The sequence below is a fragment of the Triticum urartu genome, chromosome 7, assembly GCF_003073215.2.
Source record: "Triticum urartu cultivar G1812 chromosome 7, Tu2.1, whole genome shotgun sequence".
NCBI classification, from domain to species: Eukaryota; Viridiplantae; Streptophyta; class Magnoliopsida; order Poales; family Poaceae; genus Triticum; species Triticum urartu.
Window position 1 is genome coordinate 567,683,147 of NC_053028.1, and position 16,162 is coordinate 567,699,308.

Below are 16,162 nucleotides of genomic sequence, written 5' to 3' on the forward strand. Positions count from 1 at the left end.
AGAGACATCATAGATCGCACCATATCTAATAGAGTGCGATTACGACGTTCGGACACACCATTACGCTGAGGTGTTCCAGGCGGCGTGAGTTGTGAAACTATTCCACATTTTCTTAAGTGTGTGCCAAATTCGTGACTCAAGTATTCTCCTCCACGATCTGATCGTAGAAACTTGATTTTCCTGTCACGTTGATTCTCAACCTCACTCTGAAATTCCTTGAACTTTTCAAAGGTTTCAGACTTGTGTTTCATTAAGTAGATATACCCATATCTACTCAAGTCATCAGTGAGGGTGAGAACATAACGATAGCCACCGCGAGCCTCAACACTCATTGGACCGCACACATCAGTATGTATGATTTCCAATAAGTTGGTTGCTCGCTCCATTGTTCCTGAGAACGGAGTCTTGGTCATTTTACCCATGAGGCATGGTTCGCACGTGTCAAATGATTCATAATCAAGAGACTCTAAAAGTCCATCTGCATGGAGCTTCTTCATGCGTTTGACACCTATGTGACCAAGGCGGCAGTGCCACAAGTATGTGGGACTATCATTATCAACCTTACATCTTTTGGTACTCACACTATGAACATGTGTAGCATTGCGCTCGAGATTCATTAAGAATAAACCATTCACCATAGGAGCATGACCATAAAACATATCTCTCATATAAATAGAACAACCATTATTCTCGGATTTAAATGAGTAGCCATCTCGAATTAAACGAGATCCCGATACAATGTTCATGCTCAAAGCTGGCACTAAATAACAATTATTGAGGTTCAAAACTAATCCCGTAGGTAAATGAAGAGGTAGCGTGCCGACGGCGATCACATCGACCTTGGAACCATTCCCGACGCGCATCGTCACCTCGTCCTTCGACAGTCTCCGCTTATTCCGCAGCTCCTGCTTTGAGTTACAAATGTGAGCAACTGCACCAGTATCAAATACCCAAGAGCTACTACGAGTACTGGTAAGGTACACATCAATTACATGTATATCACATATACCTTTTGTTTTGCCGGCCTTCTTGTCCGCTAAGTATTTGGGGCAATTCCGCTTCCAGTGACCACTTCCCTTGCAATAAAAGCACTCAGTCTCGGGCTTGGGTCCATTCTTTGGCTTCTTCCCGGCAGCTTGCTTGCTGGGCGCGGCAACTACCTTGTCGTCCTTCTTGAAGTTCTTTTTACCCTTGCCCTTCTTGAACTTAGTGGTTTTATTGACCATCAACACTTGATGTTCCTTCTTGACTTCTACCTCTGCTGATTTTAGCATAGCAAATACTTTAGGAATGGTCTTTTCCATCCCCTGCATATTGAAGTTCATCACAAAGCTCTTGTAGCTTGGTGGAAGCGACTGGAGGATTCGTAAATGACCGCGTCATCCGGGAGATTAACTCCCAGCTGAGTCAAGCGGTTGTAACCCAGACATAGTGAGTATGTGCTCACCTGACAGAACTATTTTCCTCCATCTTACAACTGAAGAATTGTCGGAGACTTCATATCTCTCGACCCGAGCATGAGCTTGGAAAAACATTTTCAGCTCTTCGAACATCTCATATGCTCTGTTTGCTCAAAACGCTTTTGGAGCCCCGGTCTAAGCTGTAAAGCATGCCGCACTGAACGAGGGAGTAATCATCAGCACGCTGCTGCCAAGCATTCAAAACATATTGGTTCTCTGGGATGGGTGCGTCACCCAGCGGTGCTTGTAGGACATAATCTTTCTTGGCAGCTATGAGGATGATCCTCAGATTCCGGACCCAGTCCGTATAGTTGCTGCCATCGTCTTTCAGCTTGGTTTTCTCTAGGAACGCGTTGAAGTTGAGGACTACGTTGGCCATTTGATCTACAAGACATATTGTAAATATTTTTAGACTAAGTTCATGATAATTAAGTTCATCTAATCAAATTATTCAATGAACTCCCACTTAGATAGACATCCCTCCTGTAATCTAAGTATAACATGATCCGGTTAACTAGGCCATGTCCGATATCACGTGAGACGGACTAGTCAACGTCGGTGAACATCTTCATGTTGATCGTATCTTCTATACGACTCATGCTCGACCTTTCGGTCTTCTGTGTTCCGAGGCCATGTCTGTACATGCTAGGCTCGTCAAGTCAACCTAAGTGTTTGCATGTGTAAATCTGTCTTACACCCGTTGTATGTGAATGTTAGAATCTATCACACCCGATCATCACGTGGTGCTTCGAAACAACGAACTGTCGCAACGGTGCACAGTTAGGGGGAACACTTTCTTGAAATTATTATGAGGGATCATCTTATTTACTACCGTAGTTCTAAGTAAACAAGATGCAAAAACATGATAAACATCACATGCAATCAAATAATAAACGTGACATGATATGGCCAATATCACATAGCTCCTTTGATCTCCATCTTGGGGCTCCATGATCATCTTGTCACCGGCTTGACACCATGATCTCCATCATCATGATCTCCATCATCGTGTCTCCATGAAGTTGCTCGCCAACTATTACTTCTACTACTATGGCTAACGCGTTTAGCAATAAAGTAAAGTAATTTACATGGCGTTTCTCAATGACACGCAGGTCATATAAAAAATAAAGACAACTCCTATGGCTCCTGACGGTTGTCATACTCATCGACATGCAAGTCGTGATTCCTATTACAATAGCATGAACATCTCATACATCACATATAGATCATTCATCATTCATCACAACTTTGGCCATATCATATCACAAAGCACTTGCTGCAAAAACAAGTTAGACGTCCTCTAATTGTTGTTGCAAGTTTTACATGGCTGAATCAGGGTTCTAGCAAGAACATTTTCTTACCTACGTGAAAGCCACAACGTGATTTGTCAACTTCTATTTACCCTTCATAAGGACCCTTTTCATCGAATCCGCTCCAACTAAAGTGGGAGAGGCAGACACCCGCCAGCCACCTTATGCAACTAGTGCATGTTAGTCGGTGGAACCGGTCTCACGTAAGCGTACGTGTAAGGTTGGTCCGGGCCGCTTCATCCCACAATACCGCTGAAGCAAGATAAGACTAGTAGCGGCAAGAAAGTTGACAAATCTATGCCCACAACAAATTGTGTTCTACTCGCGCAAGAAGAACTACGCATAGACCTAGCTCATGATGCCACTGTTGGGGAACGTAGCAGAAAACAAAAAATTTTCCTACGGTTTCACCAAGATCCATCTATGAGTTCATCTAGCAACGAGTAATCGGATACATCTACATACCTTTGTAGATCGCGAGCGGAAGCGTTCAAAGAACGGGGATGAGGTAGTCGTACACGACGTGATCCAAATCACCGGAGATCCTAGCACCGAACGGACGGCACCTCCGCGTTCAACACACGTACAGTCAGCGTAACGTCTCCTCCTTCTTGATCCAGCAAGGGGAGAGGAGAGGTTGAGGAAGATTGCTCCAGCAGCAGCACGACGGCGTGGTGGTGGTGGAGCTGCAGTACTCCGGCAGGGCTTCGCTAAGCTCTATGGAGGAGGAGGAGGTGTTGGAGAGGGAGAAGGAGGCAACCAAAGGCGTGGATGAAAAAGCCCTCCTTCCCCCACTATATATAGGAGGGCCAAGGGGGGGGGCGCCGGCCTAGGAGATCCAATCTCCTAGGGGGCGGCGGCCAAGGGAGGTTTCCCTCCCCCCCAAGGCACCTAGGGGGTGCCTTCCACTTGTGGGACTCTTCCCCTTTTGGAACCCTAGGCGCATGGGCCTCTTGGGGCTGGTGCCCTTGGCCCATGTAGGCCAAGGCGCACCCCCTACAGCCCATGTGACCCCCGGGGCAGGTGGCCCCACCCGGTGGGCCCCCGGGACCCTTCCGGTGGTCCCGGTACAATACCGGTGACCCCGACACTTGTCCCGATGGCCGAAACAACACTTCATATATATAATTCTTTACCTCCGGACCATTCCGGAACTCCTCGTGACGTTCGGGATCTCATCCGGGACTCCGAACAACATTCGGGTTACTGCATATACATATCCCTACAACCCTAGCGTCACCGAACCTTAAGTGTGTAGACCCTACGGGTTCGGGAGACAGGCAGACATGACCGAGACGGCTCTCCGGTCAATAACCAACAGCGGGATCTGGATACCCATGTTGGCTCCCACATACTCCACGATGATCTCATCGGATGAACCACGATGTCGAGGATTCAAGCAACCCCGTATGCAATTCCCTTTGTCAATTGATATGTTACTTGCCCGAGATTCGATCGTCGGTATCCCAATACCTCGTTCAATCTCGTTACCGGCAAGTCACTTTACTCGTACCGTAATGCATGATCCCGTGACCAGACACTTGGTCACTTTGAGCTCATTATGATGATGCATTACCGAGTGGGCCCCGTGATACCTCTCCGTCATACGGAGTGACAAATCCCAGTCTCGATCCGTGTCAACCCAACAGACACTTTCGGAGATACCCGTAGTATACCTTTATAGTCACCCAGTTATGTTGTGACGTTTGGTACACCCAAAGCACTCCTACGGTATCCGGGAGTTACACGATCTCATGGTCTAAGGAAAGGATACTTGACATTGGAAAACTCTAGCAAACGAACTATACGATCTTTATGCTATGTTTAGGATTGGGTCTTGTCCATCACATCATTCTCCTAATGATGGTGATCTCGTTATCAATGACATCCAATGTCCATAGTCAGGAAACCATGACTATCTGTTGATCAACGAGCTAGTCAACTAGAGGCTTACTAGGGACATGTTGGTGTCTATTATTCACACATGTATTACGATTTCCGGATAATACAATTATAGCATGAATAAAGACAATTATCATGAACAAGGAAATATAATAATAATGCTTTTATTATTGCCTCTAGGGCATATTTCCAACATTTCCAATGTCAAGTATCTTTTCCTTAGACCATGAGATCGTGTAACTCCCGGATACCGTAGGAGTGCTTTGGGTGTACCAAACGTCACAACGTAACTGGGTGACTATAAAGGTATACTACGGGTATCTCCGAAAGTGTCTGTTGGGTTGACACGGATCAAGACTGGGATTTGTCACTCCATATGACGGAGAGGTATCTCTGGGCCCACTCGATAATGCATCATCATAATGAGCTCAAAGTGACCAAGTGTCCGGTAACGGGATCATGCATTACGGTACGAGTAAAGTGACTTGCCGGTAACGAGATTGAACGAGGTATTGGGATACCGATGATCGAATCTCGGGCAAGTAATGTACCGATTGACAAAGGGAATTGTATACGGGGTTGCTTGAATCCTCGACATCGTGGTTCATCCGATGAGATCATCGAGGAGCATGTGGGAGCCAACATGGGTATCCAGATCCCGCTGTTGGTTATTGACCGGAGAGTCGTCTCGGTCATGTCTACATGTCTCCCGAACCCGTAGGGTCTACACACTTAAGGTTCGGTGACGCTAGGGTTGTAGAGATATGAGAATGCAGTAACCCGAAAGTTGTTCGGAGTCCCGGATGAGATCCCGGACTTCACGAGGAGTTCCGGAATGGTCCGGAGGTGAAGAATTATATATAGGAAGTGCAGTTTCGGCCATCGGGAGAGTTTCGGGGGTCAACGGTATTGTACCGGGACCACCGGAAGGGTCCCGGGGGTCCACCGGGTGGGGCCACCCATCCCGGAGGGCTCCATGGGCTGAAGTGGGGAGGGAACCAGCCCATAGTGGGCTGGTGCGCCCCCCCCTTGGGCCCCCCATGTGCCTAGGGTTGGGAACCCTAGGGGAGGGGGCGCCTCCACTTGCCTTGGGGGGCACTCCACCCCCTTGGCCGCCGCCCCCCCTAGGAGATCCCATCTCCTAGGGCCGGCACACCCCCCTAGGGGGCCTATATAAAGGGGGGAGGGAGGGCAGCCGCACCCTGAAGCCTTGGCGCCTCCCTCTCCCCTGCTACACCTCTCCCTCTCGCAGAAGCTCGGCGAAGCCCTGCTGCGGTAACTGCTGCATTCACCACCATGCCGTCGTGCTGCTGGATCTTCATCAACCTCTCCTTCCCCCTTGCTGGATCAAGAAGGAGGAGACGTCACGCTGACTGTACGTGTGTTGAACGCGGAGGTGCCGTCCGTTCGGCGCTAGGATCTCCGGTGATTTGGATCACGACGAGTACGACTCCCGCATCCCCGTTCTTTGAACGCTTCCGCTCGCGATCTACAAAGGTATGTAGATGCATCCGATCACTCGTTGCTAGATGAACTCATAGATGGATCTTGGTGAAAACGTAGGTAAAATTTTTGTTTTCTGCAACGTTCCCCAACAATGATAGAGGGGAGCTCATTTTTATAACTTGCAGGCAGCTGCTCACATGTGATAAGCGCATCTCCAACAGCCGCGCAACACGCGACATGCTAAAAAAGCGTTTGCAGCACGTTGTTCACGAGTTTTTGCGCGGCGAGGAGTGCTTCCTCCAACGCCGCTACAAACTATAGCGCGTGCGAGCCGCTCCAATAGACGCTGCAATAAAAACTGCGCTATGCACTCAAAACAAATAAAAAATCATAGGCATAGATTAAAAAAGTGATACATAGATAAAAAACGATACATAGATAAAAAAGCGATACATAGATAGTTCATCTAGCATAGATAGGTAAAAAAAGACACTAGTCCGAGGTAAAAACTACGGTGCAACTAGAAACTACTCCGAGTCGTTGTCCTCCACCTCGCTTTTGTCGTCCGATGTATCAAGCCACACGTCTTCCCACCGCTCATCGTCGCTAGAGAAGAATGATGTCGCTCCCAGATCGCACTGCGATATCGCTAGTGCCTTCCGACGACGCCTGACTGCCCGTTCCGCGCGTCGCCTTGCCCTCCTCTCCACCCAAAAGGCGTTCTCATTGGTGACGTCCTCTGGGTGGCGTTGGCGCCAATCTGCCATGGCTCGCTCGTCCGCCTCAGCGACGAGGAGGCGGCGTTGTCGCCGACGGTGTTCTTGACGGTCGGCGTCAGTTATTAGCCGCGGCGGAGGGGTGACGGCATGCGCCTGCTCACACGTCCAGACATCCTGGAAGTTCATCTGTGGACGAGGCCTCTCGAGGCGCCATGCCGCCTCTCGAGGTGCCATGCCGCCTCGTCATACGCGCGGGCGGCCTCGTGCACGGTCTCGAACGTGTCGAGGCCGAGGCGGACGTCGCCGGACCGAATCTCAGCGTAGAAGGCGCTGGAGGGGCCCTCGCGGACGCCGTGGTAGCCTGAAGATCCCCAGCGGCGCGGCGGCATGGTGGCACGGTGGTGGCGCGTCGGTGGCGGGGCGAGGAAGCGACAGAGGAAGTGGGAAGAGAGCGCGTGACGATGTGGATAGCGATGAGAGGCCGCGTGGCGGGTGCATTAATTTATAGGCGCACCTGAAGCGGTGCGCCAAATCTAGCGCGCAACCTCCCGCTCCCCCCTCCCGCGCAATCGTTTCCCGCACGCCTGAGTTTCTCGCCTTCGTTGGAGCGCGCGAAACTGTCCTGCGTGCGCTAAAATCGCATGTTACCGCGCGCGCGCGGTTTTTGCGGCCGCTGTTGGAGATGCTCTAATAGCCTCCAAGCGAAGTTGGAAGCATGCGGGGAGGGACTGCAGTTGGCTTTGTACCATACCAAGCTGCCCATCTTGGTAGAGTTGGACTCCTCTGAAGCGGTTTCGATGTTGTCGGCCAAGTCAGTGAACCGATCACAGGTCCTAGCACTAGTAGAGGATATAAGCAGAATGATTACAGTTGAATCTAGGGAGATTTCATTTTCTCACATAGTAGATCACAAAACAATGTCAGTCATGCTCTAGCCGCGTATGGTCGTAGTACCCCTCACACGGCTGTCTGGTTGAGGTTGGGTTTAGATTGCATTGTAAACATTTCCGAAGCCGAGAAGCCTCTGTGAGTTAATGAAATCTTCCTTTTCCCCCGCAAGAAAGAGTGTAAAACACGAGCAAGAACTCGAATCCATTTCACAATGTTGTTCCAAGTGTGGTGGTGTGAGGTAACTTCACCATGTGAACAAAAGGTGAGAGTAAGCACCAGTAAACAGTCGATCGTTGCATATGGGGAGCACCAACATGTAACCAAACGCCAAGCTTGAGTTTCTACTCCCATGCGAGGAGAGACAATGCGACAACCAAACAACGTATAAAAACATGGTCCAGAACTCGTAGCACCGCAAACAAACTCTACCGGGCCAGGTTTCCGGAAAGCCCAAAAGGGCAAAAATGGTGCGAGCAACCAAACACGTCCAAGGTAGACGCAGACGCCCAAGGTACCGCAAAGTATGCGTTCTATGATCATTTTGATATGCAACATCCATTTAGGATTCTATTTTGACTATCCATGATTTTTGCAAAATTAAATATAACTCTAAAATTACTAAATCACAACGATGGCTAAACAGGGCGAAACAAACTACTCGGCTGCTATCTATTACCCCAAGCGCAACTTAACAAAATTATGCCTACTAGGTCGAGGCTCGTCTATAGGAGCTCTATCCTACACACCGAGCGATGGTAGAGGGGACCGAGCTGGGCCGAGGCTTAGTTGGAGGAGGGGAGCAGCTCACCTCGGCCCCCGTGGCTAGGCCGGACCGGGTCAGTGCAGGTTAGGTGTGGGTGTGAGGCGGGCTGCATCGGGTCACGGGCTTAAGTGAGCAGGCCTGAGGCGGAGCTAGATGGGTTGGGTGTGAACAAAGATGGGCCGGCCCATGAGGCAAATTTAATTATTAAAATGTTTCATTAATTAAATGTCTACACCGACTGGAAATTAATTAATTGGGGCATCAAACAAACTTCAAATTGGATGAAACTATATGAGGCCTCTCTAGACTATATCAAGGCCGCATGAAAATAATTAATCCATTTGGAATTCATTTAATTCTTATTTAGAAAATAAATCCATTTAATTGAATAAATTAGTTTGAACTATGTGTGATATCTAGGCTTAGGCTAAGATTGTGAAATAATCTGGGTACCTCGCAAATATCACAAAGAAGGCGAAATGCAAGTTCTGGAGGCGATTCTTGAGCTAACACAGAAAGGGAGAAGGGTTTACTTATTCACCATTTCATAAAATGGCAAATATAATAGGGCTTAAGGTTTATTAAAATATTCAAATTGCTCTTTAATAAAATGCAATATGATGCTCATGCAGTGATGGCAATTTTTAATTAGGGTACTACCCGAGCTATTCCACTTTTTCCCCGAAAAAATGACAACGCAGCGTATATGTAGAGGGGGATTGAAATTATTCCCTTACCAGGCATGGATTAATATAAATACACCCTGCTTATAATGAGATTGATTGGTCAGATAACACAACAATTTATTGTTTGGAAATGGTAATGAGAGAACGTTCAATTTGACACGCTCTTGCGTGACATGGCAATTATATCTGCTATATCATGACAAATTATGTGTTTTTTTGGCTTTTACAATGCCAACCCCTTCTCAAAAAATGGCATTTGCCCTGTAACATCATGGCAATTAGAGGATACCCCGCGCGTTGCTGCGGGAATTGGTTGATGAAATTTGGCTTGATAACATGAGAAGAAAATTAAAGATACATATAACTTATTATATTTTTTAAATAATTGTAGAATATTTATTGAATATAAGTGGAATAGTTGAATGAAAAACATTATCCCATGCATTGTTGAATGTTGTGGTGAATTATTTTTTCCTTGCATGATTGCATGTTGAGGTGGGGCATATGTCATTCTTAATTGTATGATGAGATGACGTACTTGCATATTGAAATAAATAAGTTAGTGAGAATGACTCTCCTAGGTATATAGGGTTCCTGAAATATGGTGGCAACTTTCTGCGTTTTATCGTGGCAATTCTCTGTTCTTTCATGGCAATTCCCTAAGGGTGTGTTTGGTACCGATCACCAGGTGGAACGGCACGAGTCCGTTCTGTTCCTGGAACTCGTTCTTGCGTTTGGTAGAGAAATAGAATCGGAACCCACCCGTTCCCAGGAACGGCATATTCGCCCAATATGCGGAATGCGCTCCTACCACCGAATCGAAGGAATTACCTCGTCCCCGTCTCCGCCCTCACCTTCGCGGCCCACTCACCTCCAACTCCGACCTCCAATTGCGGCGCCTCGCCTCTCCCTCGTCGCTCTCTCCCTCTCGGCGTCGTCTCTTCCTCTCGGCGCCGCCCTCCATCGCCGTTCTCTTCCTCTCGGCGCTGCATCTCCTCATCTCTCCCACATCCGCGGTAGGATATCAGCGGGGCGGCGGGCAAACGGCTGCTTCCGCGGACTACCGACGGAGGCAACTGGCAGAGTTGGAGTTCTTGCTGTTTCTCCTCAAGTTGCGATCCTCCCCACCTCTCCAGTGTATGTTCTTGCTTGCGGGGTTGGATCCAGGGCATCCGCGGCAAGCTGACATGCGGCGGCGGCGGCTGTCGAGGACTCCAGCGCGTCTACGAGTGGGATGTGCGTGCGTGCAGAAGCCGATGTGTTGTGTGTGCGTGCTTCCTTTCTGAATTTTAACATTGGTTTTTTCTCTGAACTTTCTCTGTATCTTCTACACTGCAGGTACAGTAGAGACAAACCTTCACATGTTCATGAACCGGCTGCAATGCGCGGCTAACAGCAGCGTGCGTGCCTATGGCCTTCTATCAAGATCTAGTTTAGTTTAGTTTCTAGCAAGATCTAGTTCAGTTTAGTTTTCTACCAATTTCTAGTTCAGTTTAGATTTTTTTTCCCAACAGTTTGATGTATTTCTGTTCTCTGGATCAATATAAAGTGTTCAGTATGCATTCAGTTTCATTTTCTATCAAAATCTAATTCAGTATGAGTCAATATAATCAGTTGTGACGAATAATTTCATTCCATTCCATCTCTCAAACCAAACACCAAAATGTAACCATTCCATTCCTTAAAATTGCTCCTACCAAACACAAGGACGGAACGGATCCATTCTAGTAGAATGGAACCGTTACATTCCGTTCCACTTCATTCCCGAACCAAACACACCCTAAGATGTTACAGGGCAATTCCTAACATGATAACTTTTATCCTATGTGTACCATGTCAATTATCTCGTTGCATCATTGCCATGTTATGCATATATATTATGCCAATTCTCAATGTTGTAGCATGAAGGTTGTTGAACATATATTTTTGCAAATTTCTTTGTTGTAGCATGACAATTCTCTCCGCTGAAAAACATCACGATTGCATGGCAATTCCAATAGCAGTGTGTGGGAGGGGGCGGGGGTGGGTGAATGATTCGACGGTGAGGACTCCAGTGAGGGCGAGTCTTCGTCATCCGCACAACGTCGTTCGCTCACAGGAGCATCCCAGCACGAGCGGCGTCGTTCACTCACGAGAGCCTTCCGGCACATATGACCGTTCGCGCACCATGGTTCCCCAGGAGCATATGTTTGCTTCCTACTATTAGAATCCTTATTGCTTTTTAGTGTAAGCTATCAAACATTTTTTCTAGAAAAAACTGTGTTATAGGTGGCGCGAAGGCAGCGCTTGGCTATATGTCGCTTATAGTGACCCCGAAGGAGGTCTCGCCTAAGAAGCCCTCTAAATTGGTCGACCCTGCGCAGGAGGAGCGCTGCTCCCCAGCTCATGTTTATTTTTTCCCTTTATTCATTTACTTATATTACAAAAATGTATTTATCCTTAAATTTAGAAAATGCTCATCATGTGTTCAAAAATTTTTATACAACCCGCGTAATTCAAATAAAATGTTGATAGATTTAAGAGAATGTATGTACCATTTAAACATGCTCACGTGTTTTGGAAAAAAAATGTGAAAATTTTAAATTTACAAAATATAAAATGTTCACGTAATTAAAAAATCATATCCCTGCTACTTAAAAAATAATAGTGTTTCTTTTCCTGCCAAGCGAAGTGCTTCGTCCAATCTTCCATCATTTTTCTAAGTATCATTTCTTTGAAACCTGCCTTAACTGTCCCATGGTTGATTTGCCAAATAAAACTTATGTTTCTTTGGTGAGCCAATAAGTAATTACAAAATAAAATCCTAAAATACATGCAGGTAAATCATAGGCATGATTTAATAAATACTACCTCCGTAAACTAATATAAGAGTGTTTAGATTACTATTTTAGTGATCTAAACGCTCTTATATTAGTTTACAGAGGAGTACTTATTTACACAATCACATTAATATGGACTGGTAAATCACATGTTAACATTCTAGAATATTTATACCCGTTGCAACGCATAATCTATTATCTAGAGATTAAAAAAATACCTGACATTATAAAAAAAATGTTCATGTGTTTCAACCAAATATGTTGTGACATTTCAAAAAACTGTTTATAAAGTGTAGAAAAATGTTCCCGGAGTACAAAATAATGTATGTAGCATTCAAAAATATGTTTAATTTTAAATAAATATTCACGCATTTCAGAAAAATGTTTGTGACATTTATAAAAAGGTTTATACAATGTAAAAAATAACCTGTAGTATAAACAAAATCATACTATTAAAAAATCAACATGTATTTGAAAAATGTTTAACATGTATTCAATTTTTTGAAGTATTTGAATAAAATGTACATCACGTTTTTGAAAATTATTGAATGCGTATCAAATTTGTTTTTTGAAAATAATTCGTATCAAAAAATGGTTCACATGTATATTAAAAAATAATTCGTCCCGCCCGCGTTACCCGGAACATTACCCGGAACGCAAGACGGTGCCGGCTATTGTAGGGGGAAAAATGATACTCCCGTCTCCGATTCGATGAAGGGCTCGCCTGAGTTTACCAAATCCGGCCGGGTTCGTGATGCGCTTCTTATAACCGGGGGGTTGAATCAAACTCGCCGGCAGGAGCAAGGACGACATGCCGAAGCGCCCGCTGTCGCCTCAGCCGTGTGGGCACAGCAACGCCGCCAAGCGAGGGAACCACCGCGACCGCCGGCAGCAGCCGCGGCGCCGCCATGTGTATCTGGTGGTGGATGACTGGGAGAGAGGATACAGCGTCCGCAAGATCGACGTCGACACCTTCAGCCCGCAGGCGGAGGCGGCTCCGGAGCCCGAGCAGCTGCCGGATCCCGCCGTGGCGCGGTTCGAGGGCCACCACGGCCGTCTGGCGTTCTTCGGCGCGCACGGCGCCAAGATACTCGCCATGCCGGCCTACGGCGCCGCCGACTTCCCCGTCTACGACGTCGAGACGTCGGGGATCACCCTCTGCGCCCACCCCAACGGCCGCAAGATCTGCGGGCCCCCCTTGCTGGCGTCCGTCGCCGGCAAGCTGTACATGATAGTCGAGTCCTCCCTGGCCGTCCTCGACGCCCAGCCGCCGCCCAACGGTGACGAGTGCAAGACATGGGGCTGGACCTTCTTGCCGGCGCACCTCCCGTCGTTCCAGTCACCGGACGTGAAATCGATGGCCGTGCACCCGGACGGGCGGACGCTCTTCGTCTCCGCCAGGCGGAGAACCTTCTCACTGGACACCAGGAGCCTCGAGTGGACGTGCCAGGGCAACTGGGCCATGCCATTCAGCGGCGAGGCCTACTTTGATCAGGACCTGGATGCCTGGGTGGGGCTCTGCATCCATGAGGGCAGCTTCGGCCATGTCTGCTCCTGCGACGCCGTGCCCGCCGTCGCCGCCGGTGCCCTCCAGACCATGCCGGCGTGGAAGCTGGGGAAGGACCGGCTGTTCCGCGCGGACCGCGAGAGGCACCTTGGCGCCACGCTCCTGTTCATGGGGGACAGCAGCTACTGCCTGCTCGAGTGTGTCTCGGCCGATGACCAGGACGAGGATGAGTACGCAGCCCACCGTGTGTACCATATCACCACGTTCGGTCTCAAGTACGATAAAGATGGAGAGCTGAGAGCTACCAGGCGAAGGGCGCACGCCTATGAGATGACAGACGCTCATGAGATGAATGAATTGTACAAGAGACCACTTGCATTCTGGATGTAATTAGTTAAGTTACTTGTAGGGCTTAATTGTGCTTGAAATGGTACTAGCAGTGGCGATTCCACTAGGGAGGCTTCAATAGGCTTAAGCCTACCCTCCAAAATCATATTTAAGCTAAATATACCGCTTGACAAATATATTCTGATGCTTTACATGCAACAATTGCACTGCATTTGCTAATTAGACTTAGGAAATTTATGTTTTAAGCATACCCTCCAATGTCCTGCTAGATTCGCCACTGGGTACTAGTATGATTTGTCCTAAGAATCCAGATTCGTACAAAGTTTCATCTTTTGTAATGTGTTGTTCACTGAATATATCCTCACATTTGCAAGCTGGGTCTGCAAAATGAAAATTTCTCCCCTCTTTGCGTCAAAAATCAAAGTTGCGTTTGTGATTCTGCTGAACTCTAGGCTAACATTGCATGGGACAGTCTGCGAAATGCAGGAAAAAGAATAAATACATTAAAAAAACACAGTCACAGAGGATTTGTACTAAAAACAACAACACTTTTACCACTAAAATCTCCAGCCAGCCAAATCCCAAATAATTAGTTTCATCTTTTGTAAATGTGTTATTATTCACTGAATATATCGTCCCATTTGCGGAAGCAGATCCTCTAACATCCTCAAGGGATGTCACAAAGCTATAGTGAAATGCGTATATAAAGGGAAGAAGGGATGTCAGGGTTACTGTAGCAACTACTGTGCGGATTTACTGTAGCATGTGCAAAAATAAATCAAAAAATAATTTTATTGCATCATAATTTTGTTTGTATGTAATTTTTGTAAATGTATATAGTAGATTTGTAATTTACAAATTAATTATAATCATTTTAGGCTTAACCATATGGATGTGAAGAAGGGATGTCACAATTACTGTAGCTTACGTGACATCCCTTGAGGATGTTAGAGGATCTGGTTCCCCCATTTGCATGCTCGGTCTGCAAAATGGCCCTCTTAGTACATATAGAATGTTTTATTTTGTGTTTCTTAAGCCTCCTTTGTTCGTTGGATAATTTGAAACACATTTCTTACATGTCGTACAGACTTGAAAGATTGCAAAGACAGGGTTTACAAGAACATTGCAAAGACACGGTTACATGAATTTTGTAGCAATCATAGTAATAGGACAACTATAAACTGGGATGGTATGTATCTCAATTCTCCTTTGGTTTACATGAATTTTGTAGGATTTTCTTGGAATCCTTTGCTTTGTACATAGGAATGGAATCCTATTCCTCTATAGAATAGGAATCAATCCTTCGTTTTTTCAAAGAAAAAAAAAACAGTAGCCTACCCAATGGAGAAAATCCTATCAAATGACATCTCTTTTCTATGAAATGAGAGGAGCACTAAATAAAACTATAAAAAATGAATATGACTAACTAAATCTCAGTGAATATGACTGAACAAAAGTTGAGCAACTGAAGAAATATCCAATGAATATGACTAACTAAATATCAATGAAAAGGATTGAAAAATAACAATGAATATGACTAAAAATTACACTGAAGATGACTAAAAATTTACACTGAATATGACTAAAGAGAAATTGATAAACTGAAGAACACAGGATAAAACTGAATAAAATATACTGAATATGGCTGGAGTACATGATTGAAACACAGCAGAAAAGAGAAACTAATGAATGGAAGACTGAACAAACTTAAACTGAAAAAAGAAACTGCGAAGATGGAGTGAAGAAGAACAAATTGAAAACTCATAATCTTTTCAAGTAGAGTAGCCGAGGAAACATAACACTTAATTTGAAACACATTTCTTACATGTCGTACAGACTTGAAGAAAGATTGCAAAGACACGGGTTTATTTACTTGAGGAATTAAAACATTTAGGGGCCAAGAACTTACTCAATCATTTGGGGAACAAGAGCTTAAAGAGAAAATATGAAACAAAAAGGAGCATCTCAGAATATTATCCCCAATGCTTTCTTCACTGGTAAACCATAGCTCAAAGTGCAAGGATGAATACAGAGGAAGCACATCACAGATGCTCTAAAAAGAATCAAAGTGTATACCACTAAGAGACTGCAATGCTAGTGTGTTACTAAGATTGCACAACACAAGCAGAGGGTAAAGACTGTTTAACAACCATGAACTGAGACCACACCAATGGTCTTCTAACATGACAGGTTGCAATTTAAGAATAATGGCTTCTAATTGCTATTGTAAGTATGCGCAACTACAGGTCTTAACTCTTCAACTCTGTGAGTGATGCTTGTCGAGTTTAGTTTGATGGTTCTCAAGTTTTGG

At 45.9% G+C, this 16,162-nt stretch overlaps 1 non-coding gene across 1 annotated transcript; it reads right to left on the reverse strand.

The window, feature by feature from the left end:
- Positions 1–15,809: 15,809 nt before the first annotated feature.
- On the reverse strand, positions 15,810–15,906 carry LOC125526194. The gene has a single exon (XR_007291610.1). It is a non-coding gene; the product is annotated as a small nucleolar RNA snoR26 (small nucleolar RNA).
- Between the last annotated feature and the right edge of the window lie 256 nt (positions 15,907–16,162).